Source organism: Acomys russatus, chromosome 9, assembly GCF_903995435.1.
Source record: "Acomys russatus chromosome 9, mAcoRus1.1, whole genome shotgun sequence".
Classification (NCBI taxonomy): Eukaryota; Metazoa; Chordata; class Mammalia; order Rodentia; family Muridae; genus Acomys; species Acomys russatus.
The window spans coordinates 59,145,312-59,159,067 of NC_067145.1; the positions used below are offsets into that span (position 1 = coordinate 59,145,312).

The 13,756-nt window shown below is 45.3% G+C and overlaps 1 protein-coding gene across 4 annotated transcripts in view; it reads left to right on the forward strand.

Annotated features, from left to right (window-relative positions):
- The window catches only part of LOC127194016 (3-alpha-hydroxysteroid dehydrogenase), a 1,235,587-nt gene that overhangs the window by 693,294 nt on the left and 528,537 nt on the right, over positions 1–13,756 (forward strand). The gene's annotated exons all lie outside the window — the stretch shown is intronic.

The window sequence follows — 13,756 nt, forward strand, 5'->3', positions numbered from 1 at the left end:
TTGTCTTTTCTGAGATAATCTCTCTGAGTACTCCAAACTCTTAAAGTTCTGGCTTCAGACTCTCAAGGGAAGGCATTACAGGTGTATGCCACCATGCCCAGCTACTGTTGTGTTACCAAGTTTCAGTGATTAATTTTTTTTTTTTTTTGGTTTTTCGAGACAGGGTTTCTCTGTGTAGCCTTGGCCATCCTGGACTCACTTTGTAGACCAGGCTGGCCTCGAACTCAACAGCGATCCACCTGCCTCTGCCTCTGCCTCCCGAGTGCTGGGATTAAAGGCGTGCGCCACCACGCCCGGCTCAGTGATTAATTTTTGACATTCAAATTTGGCATAGTTTATAATTCACTAAAAACTTCAATCTGTTAGACCCAACAAGCCAAACTTTCTTGTAAATTAGAAAAAAAAAAAAATTAAATTATGTGTAGTGTTTTTACACGCATGTTCCCTTGCGCGCCAGAAGAGGGCACCAGATCTCATTATAGATGGTTGTGAGCCACCATTGTGGTTTCTGGGAATGAACTCAGGACCTTTGGAAGGGCAGGCAGTGCTCTTAACCTTTGAGCCATCTCTCCGGCCCTGCCAAGCTTTCTTAAAGTCCCATCTTGAGTTAGCTTTTTGGGGTAGTATGGTCAAGGGTTCTGTTAGTCATGAGAGCAGCTCTGGAGAAAGGCTCCTAGTGAACTATGAAATACTTTCTCTCTTCATTGAGTCTATTAGTTCCCAGAATGCTTAAGATTTTATGACTACATGCTATGTGCTCTCTGGAAGGTGAGTGGATTTCCTGACATCTGGTAGACACCCATTGGGCGGGGAAACCCACAGGTGTTTGGTCTGTCTGTGCTGAGGATAAAGCAAGACAGATGTGCTCGGAGCTTTAAAAGCAGAGTACTAATCCACGAGCCACGTTCTTCCAGAGGCGAAGGGCAGTGCTGCATGCCGAGGTGCCTAAAGTTAGATTAGCAATTGTGAATGAAGAAACAGGTCCAGTGAGACCCTTTGCAGGGAGCTGAGTCCAGGAAGGCTGAGGTCAAATCTGCAAAGTGCCAGAAGCCAACTTCAGCTAGGGATGTGGGGGATTGCTCCAGGTTGGATGAAGACGGGGTTTGAAAAGAGCAGGTTAGGAATAAATGCCGTCCTCAAACTTCTTTGAGAGTTTCAAGGCCAATTTCTTGGCTAGATGGTGCAGGGTCTGGCTAGTGTTAGGGTTGATTGGTCCTTATCCTGGCCTTGGAGGCCCTGGCCAGGAGGAATTTCAGCTATGTCAGGCTTGTTCCCCGAAGAGATACCCAGGACATGATTCTGTTTCCCCAGTCTTTCCTAGGAGGAGGGACAATGCTGCCAGTACCAGCTCACTCACCCAGCCTAGAAAACAACCTCCTGGCAATGACTCAGTTATTTGCTGAGCTTGCTGAGTCTTAAGTGCATGGGGGGGGGGTAGTGAGGACATGTCTGTGGGTGAGAACACTGACCAGGGCTTTTGGGAGAATTTATCAGGTCTTTTGACTCTGTAATATCATGATAAACAGAACCATGACTGATGACTTGGGGATTCTTGTGAGGCAGGTTATGAGTCTAGACCGTTCTTCCTCATTCCAAACTCCTTTTCTGGTGCCTCAAGTTAGCCCTGGTCTTCGTTTTGGCTTTTTGTTTTATCTTAGTTACCTGTATTTCCATCTGTTGTTTGTCTGTCTTAGGATCTGGAAACTTAGAATAGTCTACCATCTTGGATCTTTCTAATTTGTACTTAGAGGGTCAAGGGAATATCAACCCTAGACTTCTTGTTTTTAATGATGTCACCATCTTCCTTCTCTTTTTTAAAAAAAATTATTTTTGAATTTTATGTACATTGGCGTTTTGCCTGCATGTATGTATTTGTGAAGGTGTCTCCTCCCCTGGACCAGGAGTTACAGACAGGTGTGAACTGCCATGCAGGTGCTGGGAATTGAACCTGGGTCCTCTGGAAGAGCAGCCAGTGCTCTTAACCACTGAGCCATCTCCCCAACCTCTTCCTTCTCTCTCTTAATAGTTCTTTATTTTCATTTTCTCTGTGTCTCTTTGCTTTCTCTCACCTCTTTCCTCAATATAAGAGGAAAAGAATGGAAACAGAAAACTAAAATTAGACATACCTGACCAATGATTCTGCTTTGGGCAATGGAAATATAAGCCGTACTGACATTTCTGTTTTTCCCAGGATCTGAAGCACAACTTTGGCGGTTTGGGCAGTTGGTTATTCTGGGGTACATTTCAGAAATAACTCATGTTTATTTATCGTTGGATATTTATAACAGTGTTTCAGGGCCGGTTTCCAGTAACCCCACGCAGGATCATGGGTTCCAGCAATAGTGTAGGGTGCAGAAGGGACCTGAGGGGTGGGGGGAGGGCACTGGCCCTGCCCTCCCTTTAGTGTTTTACCGGCTAAGGTGGCAGAGCTGAGAAGTGTGGACTGAAAAACAAGACTCAAGCTTTGTTTTTCTGTGAGTCCTCCCGGAAAGGATGCCAGAGCCTAAATCGGATTACCTTTCCAATTTGATGGAGTGTGAGGGCAAGTGCATGTGTTTGGTGGGTGCTCCTGCACACGCACTCAAGAGCACACACACACACACACACACACACACACACACGCACACACACACACACGCACACACAAGCACACACACACACAAGCACACACACACACACACACACACACACACACACACACATGCACGCATGAATACTTGTACACAGGCACTCTGAGCTCAGACATACACAGTGTTGACCTTTCTGGAGACACAAAAGGATCACAAATTCCTGAGCATTCACCCACAGACCTGAGCTGCACAGGAATGCTGACTGTTCCAGGCACTGACATCATTCCTTTCCTAGCCCCAGAGGAACCCTCTGACCCCCAGGTCCTCGGGCAGTTATTTTTAGCCCACAAACCCTCCTGCCCGGCATTCCCTTGGTGTGCTCAGGGAGCCAGGTTTCAGGAAGGGCCTTCATCTTCACTGAGCTCCCAGTTTATATCTCTGCCTCAGAAAGAACCAAGAATGAGGGGTGGTAAGAGACGAAGGGGATTTAGAGCACATCTGGGTCAGCATCTTCATTGGGCAGAGGGTACCAGAGAGGTTGAGTGGTTTACTTAAGGCCAAACAGCCAACTACAGATTGGCCCTCCTAGCCCTCCCTACAGATTGTTGTTTGTTTTACTTAGCAGTTCTCAAAGAAGTTGCCCTCAGAAATCCTTTGCACTCTAGAAAATTGTTTCTGTGTCTGTGTGTATGTGTATGCAGGTGGTATATGTTTATGTGTGTGTTCCTGTGTGTGTGTGCGCGCACACACAGAGGCTAGATAGGTGTTGTATATCTTCTGTTATTGTTCTCCACATTCCTGCTTTTTATTTTAATTTTTTGAGAATTTTGTACATGAACACTGTACCTACATTACTCCCACTACCTGCTCAAGCTGCTCCAGTGTTCCCCCTCCAAAGTGCAGGTCTCCTCTTATTTATTTTTGTTGTATGTATGTATGTATGTATGTATGTATGTATGTATGTATGTATGTATGTATATATGTATATTCAACCTACTGAATCCATGTAATGTTGCCTGTGTGCATTTGTGTCCAGGGCTGACCACTTGGGATTGAGTATTATTCGTGCTATGTGGTAGTTCTTCCCTGGGGGAAATGAATTCTCTCTCAGGAGCATTAACCAGTTATAGCTCTTGATCTAGAGGTGGGACCACGTGGACTTCCCCCTGTCCATGTCAACATGTCAACTGGTACAGTCATTATACTCTCCTTTCCACCTTAGCTCTGGAAGACAGAGTCTCTTACAAAACTCGGAGGCCATAGATTTGGTGAGACTAGCTGGCCAGTGTGCTGGAGGGAGCCTTCTGTTTCTGCATTGTAAGGGCATGCCACTATGCTTGGCTTTTGTCATAGATGCTGGGGGTCCATCTCGGGCCCTTATGCTTGACCTGGAAGTACTTCACCTACTGCAAAAATCCCCAGACCCTGGAAAAGTGTTGATGACCCCAAAGGAGTTGTCTGACTTAGTGTTAGCTGTCAACTTTACACAACCCAGAATCACCTGAAGAAAGTGACTTGGTTGAATAACTGTCTAAGTCATATTGATTATACTTCAGGATGTGTGTGTGTGTGTGTGTGTGTGTGTGTGTGTAAACGAAAGGAATATGAGCATGAATGAGTCAGCAAATGAGCCAGCAACAAGTGTTCCTTCACGGTTTCTGCTGCAGGTCCCTGCTTGATCCTTGTCATGACTTCCCTCAAAGACAGACTGTGGTCTGGAAACGTAAGCTAAATGTCTTCTTTTTCTGAATTGCTTTTTGTCCAAGTATTTTATCATGGCAATGGAAAGTAAGCTAGCACAAGACCTTGTCTGTGTGGTTTGTGTCTGCCAGTATACAGCCAGCACTCACGTTAGAAGCTGGGCAAGGTAGCACATGCCTACTATCCCAGTGCCAGGAAAGCAGAAATGGAAGGAAGCCCAGGGCTCGCTGAGCAGCCACTCCAGCTGAATTGGTGAGTTTCAGGGTTAACGAGAGACTATACTTCAAAAAATACAGTCGAGAACGACATAAGTATGAAGATGTTTACCTATGGCCTCCACATTCGCATATACAGGGGCATGTGTACATGTGCATACATACAAGTGTACATACACACACAAGTGTGCACACACACACGCAAAACTGAGACGTTAGACAGGTATATTGTAAGTTTGAAGCTATTCTGGTGACATGGCAAAACCCATTTTAAAATAAGGAAGTTAATAAATATAGCTAAGAACCATAAAAGTAAATTTATTAATATCAGGAAAATTTTATTATAATATAACTTATAACAATTGTGTTCTTTTAAAAAAAGATTTATTTATTATGTATACAGATCTCATTATAGATGGTTGTGAGCCAGCATGTGGTTGCTGAGATTTGAACTCATGACCTTTGGAAGAGCAGTCAGTGCTCCTAACCTCTAAGCCATCTCCCCAGCCTGACAATTGTGTTCTTTAAATACAAAAATATTCAGTGAAAAATGTGGCTTTGTTATATGTATTTTTTAACTGAAAATAAATATTCTTCACACAGTGTATTCTGATCATGGCTTCACCTCTCATCTCCCCCAGGTCCTCCCCAACCTACTCCACGCCTTCTTTCTCATTCTCTTTAGAAAACAGGCAAATTAATCCCAGCACTCAGGAGTCAGAGTCAAGTGGATCTCTATGAGTTTGAGGCTAGCCTGATCTGCAAAGTGAGTCCAGGACAGCAAGGGCTCTGTTACACAGAGAAACTCTGTCTCAAAAAACCAAAAAACAAAGGAAGGAAGAAAAGGAAACAGACAAAAAAAAAAAAAAAAAGAAAAAAAAAAAAAAAAAAAAAAGAAAAAAAAAAAAGAATTAATACAAAATTGCAAGCCATAATACATAAGTAAAAGACCAATATGGTAAAAAAGGCCAAAACAAAGCAATATGGGACATACAAGTCTCCAAAAACACCACTGAGTTTGTTTTGTGTTGGCCATCTATTGTTGGATATGGGACCTGCCTTTAAGTGTGGTTTGTACCTACTGAGATTTTATTGGAGAAAATTAAATTTTACTTTGCAAACCGTTGTCAATTGGAGACATGTTGGTTAGGAATGGGAGCTCATGTGCACTTACCCCTCTCCGCCCTGGGACCTCATCTGCCTTGGACCAGTGCAGGGCCTATGCATGCGGCCACAGCCTCTGTGAGCTCACATGTGCTCCTATGTCCCCTGAGTCTTGACGACACCATTTCATTGGTGTCGTCTGTTCCCTCTGGCTCTTATAGTCTTTCTTCTTCCTATTCTGCGTAGCTCCTTAAGCCCTGAGGGCTGGGTTTGACGAAGGCATTCCATTTACGACTGAGTGCTCCAAGGTCTCTAATTTTCTGCATGCTGTCTAGTTGTGCATCATGTATTTGTTCCCGTCTCCTGTAGGAGGAAGCGTCTCTAGTGATGGTTGAGGGGGGCACTGCTCTGTGCACAGAGCAGAATGTTGTGAGTCATTTTATGGCTATGTTCCTTTAGCAGAACCGCAGTGTTTGGTTTTCCCTTTGGACCATGGCCTGACTAGTTCCACCTGTGCAGTGTCAGGCATGGGTTCCATCTCATGAAGTGGGCCTTAAATCCAGTCAGACGGTGCTTGGTTACTCCCATAACGTTTGTGTCACTATCACACCGGCGAACCATGCTGGCAGGCCACCATTGCAGATTGTAGGTGGATTGCATTTCGTGGTTGGTGGTTGTGTGAATTCTACCTTCCAGAACCATAAACATAAGCAATGAAAAGAATGGAATTATTTTATTTTTGAGAATATTCTCAACATCTGGGCTAATGAAGGGTGGCAGGGACTTCATATCTCCTTTCTCATTCAACGAGCTACAAAATCTTCATGTCATATAGTTTTTGGAAACCCTACCATGGGAGGACAAGAGCAAGATGCATTTTAGTGTTATAGGATTATTATAAACACATCTCTGTACCTCAGGGTTCTGTGTACTCTCCTTCAACATCCGTACAGATCCCATCTACAGTCTATGTCACTCTGGATCAGATTTCCCTGGCCAAACAGTCACTGGGAAACTACTACTAGGTGTTAAGGTGGGATTTTTAAGACAAGTAGCATATGTGAACTCTCACCCCAACCTCAGTTGCAAATGAAATAGAACACAGTGTTTCCTAATGTATTTAAACATCTGATTTCAAGGTCACATTCTGCCAGACTGTTGGGAAACTTGATCCTGATATTCTTTCATGGACATCCTCTACCCAAAGAATGTGGTGAAACCTTAGGGTCTCACAGAGGGCAAAAGCTTTTGAGAGACTCTTTTTGTTTTGCTTTTGTTTTTTTTGTTTTTGTTTTTCAAGACAAGGTCTCTCTGTGTAGCCTTGGCTGTCCTGGACTCACTTTGTAGACCAAGATGGCCTCGAACTCACAGTGATCTGCCTGCCTCTGCCTCCCGAGTGCTGGGATTACAGGCAGGTGCCACCACGCCCGGCTTGAGAGACTCATAGGTTCATGTAGCCCTGTACGCTCAGTCAGCTACAAGGTAGAGATGAGATAAGCCTGTGGTTCTGTCTGATGGCCCGTCCACTCTGAGCATCTATGGCAGGCTCGAGGATGGGCTTGTGTCTTGTGTCCATTAGCCTCATTTAGGGCCCAGGTCTTTCTCTCTGATTGCCAGGAACACGGGCACAGGTATTCTGACTGAGATGCTACACTCATCTTCTTTTCCTGTTTGTGTGTGAATGTTTGTGTGTAGGTGTGTGGTGTGTATGTGTAGGTGTGTGGTGTGTGTGTATAGGTGTGTGGTGTGTGTGTATAGGTGTGTGGTGTGTATGTGTAGGTGTGTGGTGTGTGTGTATAGGTTGTGTAGTGTGTGTGTAGGTGGGTGGTGTGTGTGTGTAGGTGTGTGGTGTGTGTGTGTAGGTGTGTGGTGTGTATGTGTAGGTGTGTGGTGTGTGTGTAGGTGTGTGGTGTGTGTGTGTAGGTGTGTGGTGTGTGTGTGTAGGTGTGTGGTGTGTGTGTGTAGTGGTTGGTGTGTATGTGTAGGTGTGTGGTGTGTGTGTGGTAGGTGGGTGTGTGTGTAGGTGTGTGGTGTGTGTGTGTAGGTGTGTGGTGTGTGTGTGTAGGTGTGTGGTGTGTGTGTGTAGGTGTGTGGTGTGTGTGTAGGTGTGTGGTGTGTGTGTGTAGGTGTGTGGTGTGTGTGTGTAGGTGGGTGGTGTGTGTGTAGGTGTGTGGTGTGTGTGTAGGTGGGGTGGGTGTGTGTGTGTAGGTGTGTGGTGTGTGTGTAGGTGTGTGGTGTGTGTGTGTAGGTGTGTGGTGTGTGTGTGTAGGTGGGTGGTGTGTGTGTGTGTGTGGTGTGTGTGTGTAGGTGTGTGGTGTGTGTGTGTAGGTGGGTGGTGTGTATGTGTAGGTGTGTGGTGTGTGTGTGTAGGTGGGTGGTGTGTGTGTGTAGGTGTGTGGTGTGTGTGTGTAGGTGTGTGGTGTGTGTGTAGGTGTGTGGTGTGTGTGTGTAGGTGTGTGGTGTGTGTGTGTAGGTGTGTGGTGTGTGTGTAGGTGTGTGGTGTGTGTGTGTAGGTGTGTGGTGTGTGTGTGTAGGTGTGTGGTGTGTGTGTGTAGGTGTGTGGTGTGTGTAGGTGTGTGGTGTGTATGTGGTGTGTGGTGTGTGTGTAGGTGGGTGGTGTGTCGTGTAGGTGGTGTGTGTGTGTGTGTGGTGTGTGGTGTGGTGTGTGGTGTTGTGGGTGTTGTGAGTGGGTGGTGTTGTGTAGGTGTGTGGTGTGTGTGTAGGGTGTGGTGTGGTGTGTCGGTGTGTGTGTGTGTGTGGTGTGGTGTGGGGTGTGTGTGGGTGGGTGTGTGTGTGTAGGTGTGTGTGTGTGTGTAGGTGTGTGGTGTGTGTGTGTAGGTGTGTGGTGTGTGTGTAGGTGTGTGGTGATGTGTGTAGGTGTGGGTGTGTGTGTAGGTGTGTGTGTGTGGTGTAGGTGTGTGGGTGTGTGTGGGTAGGTGGTGGTGTGTGGTGTAGTGTGTGGTGTGGTGTAGGTGTGGTGTGTGTGGTGTGTGGTGGTGTGTGTGTGTGGTTGTGGTGGTGTGTGTAGGTGGGTGGTGTGTATGTGTAGGTGTGTGGTGTGTGTGTGTAGGTGTGTGGTGTGTGTGTGTAGGTGGGTGGTGTGTATGTGTAGGTGTGTGGTGTGTGTGGTGTGTGTGTGGTGTGTGTGTGTGTGCACGCACACATGTGAATGACTTCATGGAGGCTGTTGCTTGCTGCTGGGAACAACCCTCCATCGTCCAGCACCATTCGTTGACGCACTGTGCCTCACTCAGACCCGAGCTTCCTTATACAGCTCGTCACCCTAGCCAACCTCCCTTGAAGAATCCCTGGCTCCACATTTTCAAGGCTGGAATTACAGGTTAGGCTGCCATTCCCACTGGGCATTTTTTAAAATGTGGAATCTGGGAAATCTGAAATTTGATCTTCATTCTCGCATGGCTACTTAACCACTGTGCCATCTCGCCAGTACTCCCGCTCATCTCTCTCTCTCTCTCTCTCTCTCTCTCTCTCTCTCTCTCTCTCTCTGTGTGTGCTTTACCACACAACAAGAGCATTTGCGCAACCATGTTCATAGCAGCCTTATTCATAATAGCCAGAACATGGAAACAGCCTAAGTGTCCCTCAGTAGAAGAGTGGATGAAGAAACTGTGGAACATTTACACTATGGAATACTACTCAGCTATTAAAAACAAGGAATTCCCAAAATTTGTGGACAAATGGATTGAACTAGAAATGATCATAATGAGTGAGTTCACCCAGAAACAGAATGAACTCTCATTCTTATGCTTGAGCAGCAAGCGTGGTTAACTGCGGGGGCGCCTCTCCAGCTTCCATACTCTTGTTCTTCCTCTTTCTCCCTTCCTTCCATTGTGTAGGCCAGCCACACAGGAATTTTTTGGGGGACATGGCCTTCTCCCCTCAAGTTTGTTCATGTTGCTCACACTTTCTCTCTCTTACTCTACCTCTCCATTTCTCTCAAGGGCTTTAGATATCAAAAGCTGGGAACGCATAGAGGCTATTTCTGCTTCTCATCCTGCCTCCTGCCTCCCACCTCCCTTTGTAATGAGTGTGTGTGACAAACACTAAAGTACCCTGTAAAGGCCACTGGTCATATTCTGGCTGCTTCTAGTCAAAGATACTGAGGCACAGCATTTGAGGGGAAATAGAACAGTCTCCAGAGCTCACATTCCCTCATCTCTCATGTTTTCGTGTTTTTGTTTGTTTTGTTTTGGTTTGGTTTTGGTTTTCGAGACAGAGTTTCTCTGTGTAGCCTTGGCTCTCCTGGACTCACTTTGTAGACCAGGCTGGCCTTGAACTCACAGCGATCTGCCTGCCTCTGCCTCCCAAGTGCTGGGATTAAAGACGTGCACCACTGTGCCCGGCCATTTCTCATGAAAATGGCAGCAGGCCCCCTTTCAGTGACTGAGTGTTAGCACTGGGGAAGAAACAGAAGCATCATGCACTTGGGCCTCCTTCCTAGCAGCTCTGAGGCTGTGTAGTAAGTTGGTGGTGTATTCCTTGGGTGGGTGGGTGGGTTGTCTCAGCATATGAAGGTCTTTGGAAGGGAAGCCCCAAACTTCTGTCTTGGCTGTTGTAAGTTTTCCAGCCTCTGCTCAGACTTCCCTTCCCCTGGGATGGGCCCATAGGCTCCCACCCACCCACCCCTACCCCACATCCTCCACAGCCACTTAGCTCCCCTGAGTCTTCCTCCAGTGACTCACCCCTGCTCCAAGAGTTTTCAATGGTGTTTCCTAGTATATGTCCTTGCTTATGTACAGCTTAGTTCTCTTTGGGTGGGGGGTGGGGGTGGGGGGGGGGGTGGGGGGAAGCTCTCGGTCATTGATGTCGGATACACAGACCATGACAGGCACATCGTGTGGACTTTCAGAAGTGGAATGATGTGTGTGAAGTTGAGCAGCTTGCAGGCAGTGTATGGTTTTGTGTGTGTGTGTGTGTGTGTGTGTGTGTGTGTGTGCCCATGGCCCTCTGTAAAAATGCATTCTATAGACAGAAAGGCACAGTGTGGAAGAATCTTCTTTCTCTCCTTTAAGGCTGTAAGGCCTCTGAGGGGTAAGTCTAGAAGACACATGGTATCTAGACAATTAAGAGTTTTTTTGTTTTGTTTTTATTTTTTTTTTAATGGAAAACATAATCTGTGCCATTCTCTGTCTTCTTCTTTAAGGTGTAATGCTCATGGCTGACTGTGTGGTCTGGATAAAGTTGCTATCCCACTGTGCACCATGCTGATGTTTTCTTGTGTGGGGATCAGAAGTGTGATCAGTTTCCGTTGGGCCCTACAGCCAGACACTGAGCTCAGACCAGTCTGGGTAGCATAATCCTCCAGTTGCCTTGGCGCAGATGTGGGAACTGAATGGATTTGCTGCAGAGAATAGGATTAGGGTGCAGCCCCGGCATGGGCTTCCTGTACAAGCCACACTGCTTGTGAGTCAAGATGCCATGGTATAGTACAACTCAGAAAGACCGAACCAAAGCAAACCCTGGTTGTCTGTTCAGGAGAAGACTCATGGGAGGTGAATTAGAGGTGAGTCAAAGGAGGAAATGACTTATCAGGCTGCACTTCCTGGCAAGTGAATTCATAAATCATTCGCAGAAAATGGAAGAGTAAGAAAGGGCTTTGCAAAGTCCCAGCGGCAAATTCCCCCTTTTCTCCAGGCTCCATGGAACTGTCATGGCCTGTGAGCTACCTCCAGGAGGCTCAAGTGACCTTGTACGGTGTCAAGCCATTCTGTAAGGCTCAGGGATTCCCTGTAGCACCAGAGTCTGTGTCTCACGTGCTGTGCTGTTAGGATGCCCTGCTCTGTGGTATCACCAGTTAACTCTCTTCTCCCGGAGGAGTCTGTCACAGGGACTGATGTTACAGTGGAGGTGCTGGAGTGCTTACAGCACCGTTAAATAGCTCCCCGAATGCCTCCGCAGCGTGGTTCAGAACCCAAATTTAGTCTTTCTCCCAAGGATGCTTGTGATCCCATCTATGGTTTCCGTTGAGCTTAAATTGTAGGGAGACCCAGGCCTTTCTAACGAGGGTCCCGGCTCTTACAGCATCCTCTACTACGGCAAAATGATTTCCACAAGTCACACATCATAACCCACTCCTCTTCCTCTTTGGGTAGAAGGTCTCATGTGGCCCTAGAGCCTGGGCTCCAAGTCACTATGCGGCTGAGAATGGCCTTGAAATTCTGCGTCTCACGCTTGCACTTCTCAAGTCGGTTCAGGTGGTGTTGGGGACGGAGCCAGATCTCCAGCCCTGTAATTTTATGTTCTGATGATACTATTTCAACCCTTCATAAAAGTACCAAGAATATTCCAGAGTTAGAGACTGGTGGAAATTCAGATTATCCTTGACCTGGCAGGAGGAGAAACTGAGGCTCAGTATGGAATCAACATCCAGGAGCACAGAACAAATCCAGGAGGAAATCAGAACAAACCCCGCTGGGATGGCCCAATGCGCTGTGTACATGTCTCTGTGACTAGCTGCTTGGATGGCCCAATGCGCTGTGTACATGTCTCTGTGACTAGCTGCTTGGATGGCCCAATGCGCTGTGTACATGTCTCTGTGACTAGCTACTTGGGTGGCCCAAAGCGCTGTGTACATGTCTCTGTGACTAGCTAAGACAATATACCTCCTCCAGCAACCAATAACCCTCTTGCAATAGGCCCAGAGAAATGAAATTTAGCTGAAGTACAGACTTCAAAACAACAATTCAATAGCATGTTCAAAGACCTTAAAGAGGATATGAATAAATGCCCTAATGAAGACTGAAAATAGAATTAAATGAAATAATGAAACATTTCAAGACATGAAAAATAAATAGATTCACACACACACACACACACACACACACACACACACAAACAAACAAACAAACAAAAAACCAAACCAAACCAAAACAAAAACCACAAACTGAAATTAAGCTAGAAATGACAAACTTGAGATGTCACAAAACAAAACAAAACAAAACAAAACAAAACAAAAAACCTCAGGAATAAGCTCCATGAGTTAACATCAGAAGCAACATAAAGTATACAAACTCATAGAAACCAAACAACTCACTGCTGAGTAAAAAGTGGGTCCAGAAGGAAATTAAAAAATGTCTTAGGACTGAAGGAAAATGAATCCACAACAGATCCAAACCTATGGGACACAATGAAGGCAGTTTTAAGAGGAAAGTTCATAGCATAAAGTGCCTCCATAAAAACCCTGGAGAAATAGATGGTAAGAGATAATCAAATTCAGGGTCAAAACCAATGAAATAGAAACAAATACAAAGAACCAATGAAACAAAGAGTTGATTATCTGAGAAAAATCAACATGATTAACAAACCCGTAGCCAAATTAACTAAAAGATGGAGAGAAACGATAGAAAGGCAACATTACGACAGACACAGGAAATTCAGGGAATCATAAGGACCTACTCTAGAGTTCTGTATTTCACTGAACTGAAAAATCTAAAGGAAATGGATGAATTTCTTGATATATACAATACAGCCCACAAAGTTGAATCAAGATCTAATGAGCAGACTCATAGCTCCTAGAAAAAGAGAGGTGGTATTTTTTTAATCCAACCCCCTCTTCCAAAAGCCCAGAGTCATGGATTTAATGATGAATTCTAACTGACCTTCAAATTAAAATTAATGTCAACAATTTTCACATTATTCTGCAAAACAGAAACAGGAGGAACAGTTCTAGTTCTTTCTATGACGTCACTATTACCCTGATATCACACCATATGAAGACGCAACCAAAAATATAAAATTATAGACCAATAGCCCTTATAAACAGAGATGTAAAATTTCTCAATAAAGTATTTGGAAACCAAATCCAAGAGTAAATAAAAAACATTATCTACAATGATCAGGTTGACTTCATTCCAAAGATGCAGAGATGACTCAACATACATAGATCATTAAGTGAAATCCACCACATGAGCAGACTGAAAGTCAAAAGTCACATGATCATTGCACTAGATACAGAAAAGGTCTTTGACAAAACCCAACAAGGAAAGTCCTAGAGAGACTAGGAACACAAGGGACGCACCCCAACACAACAAAGGAAATGTACAGCAAGCCCATAGTTAACCTCAACTTGAACCGAAAGAGATCCCAAAGCATTTCTACTAATATGAGCAACGAGACATGGGTGCCCACTTTCTACATAACTGTTTG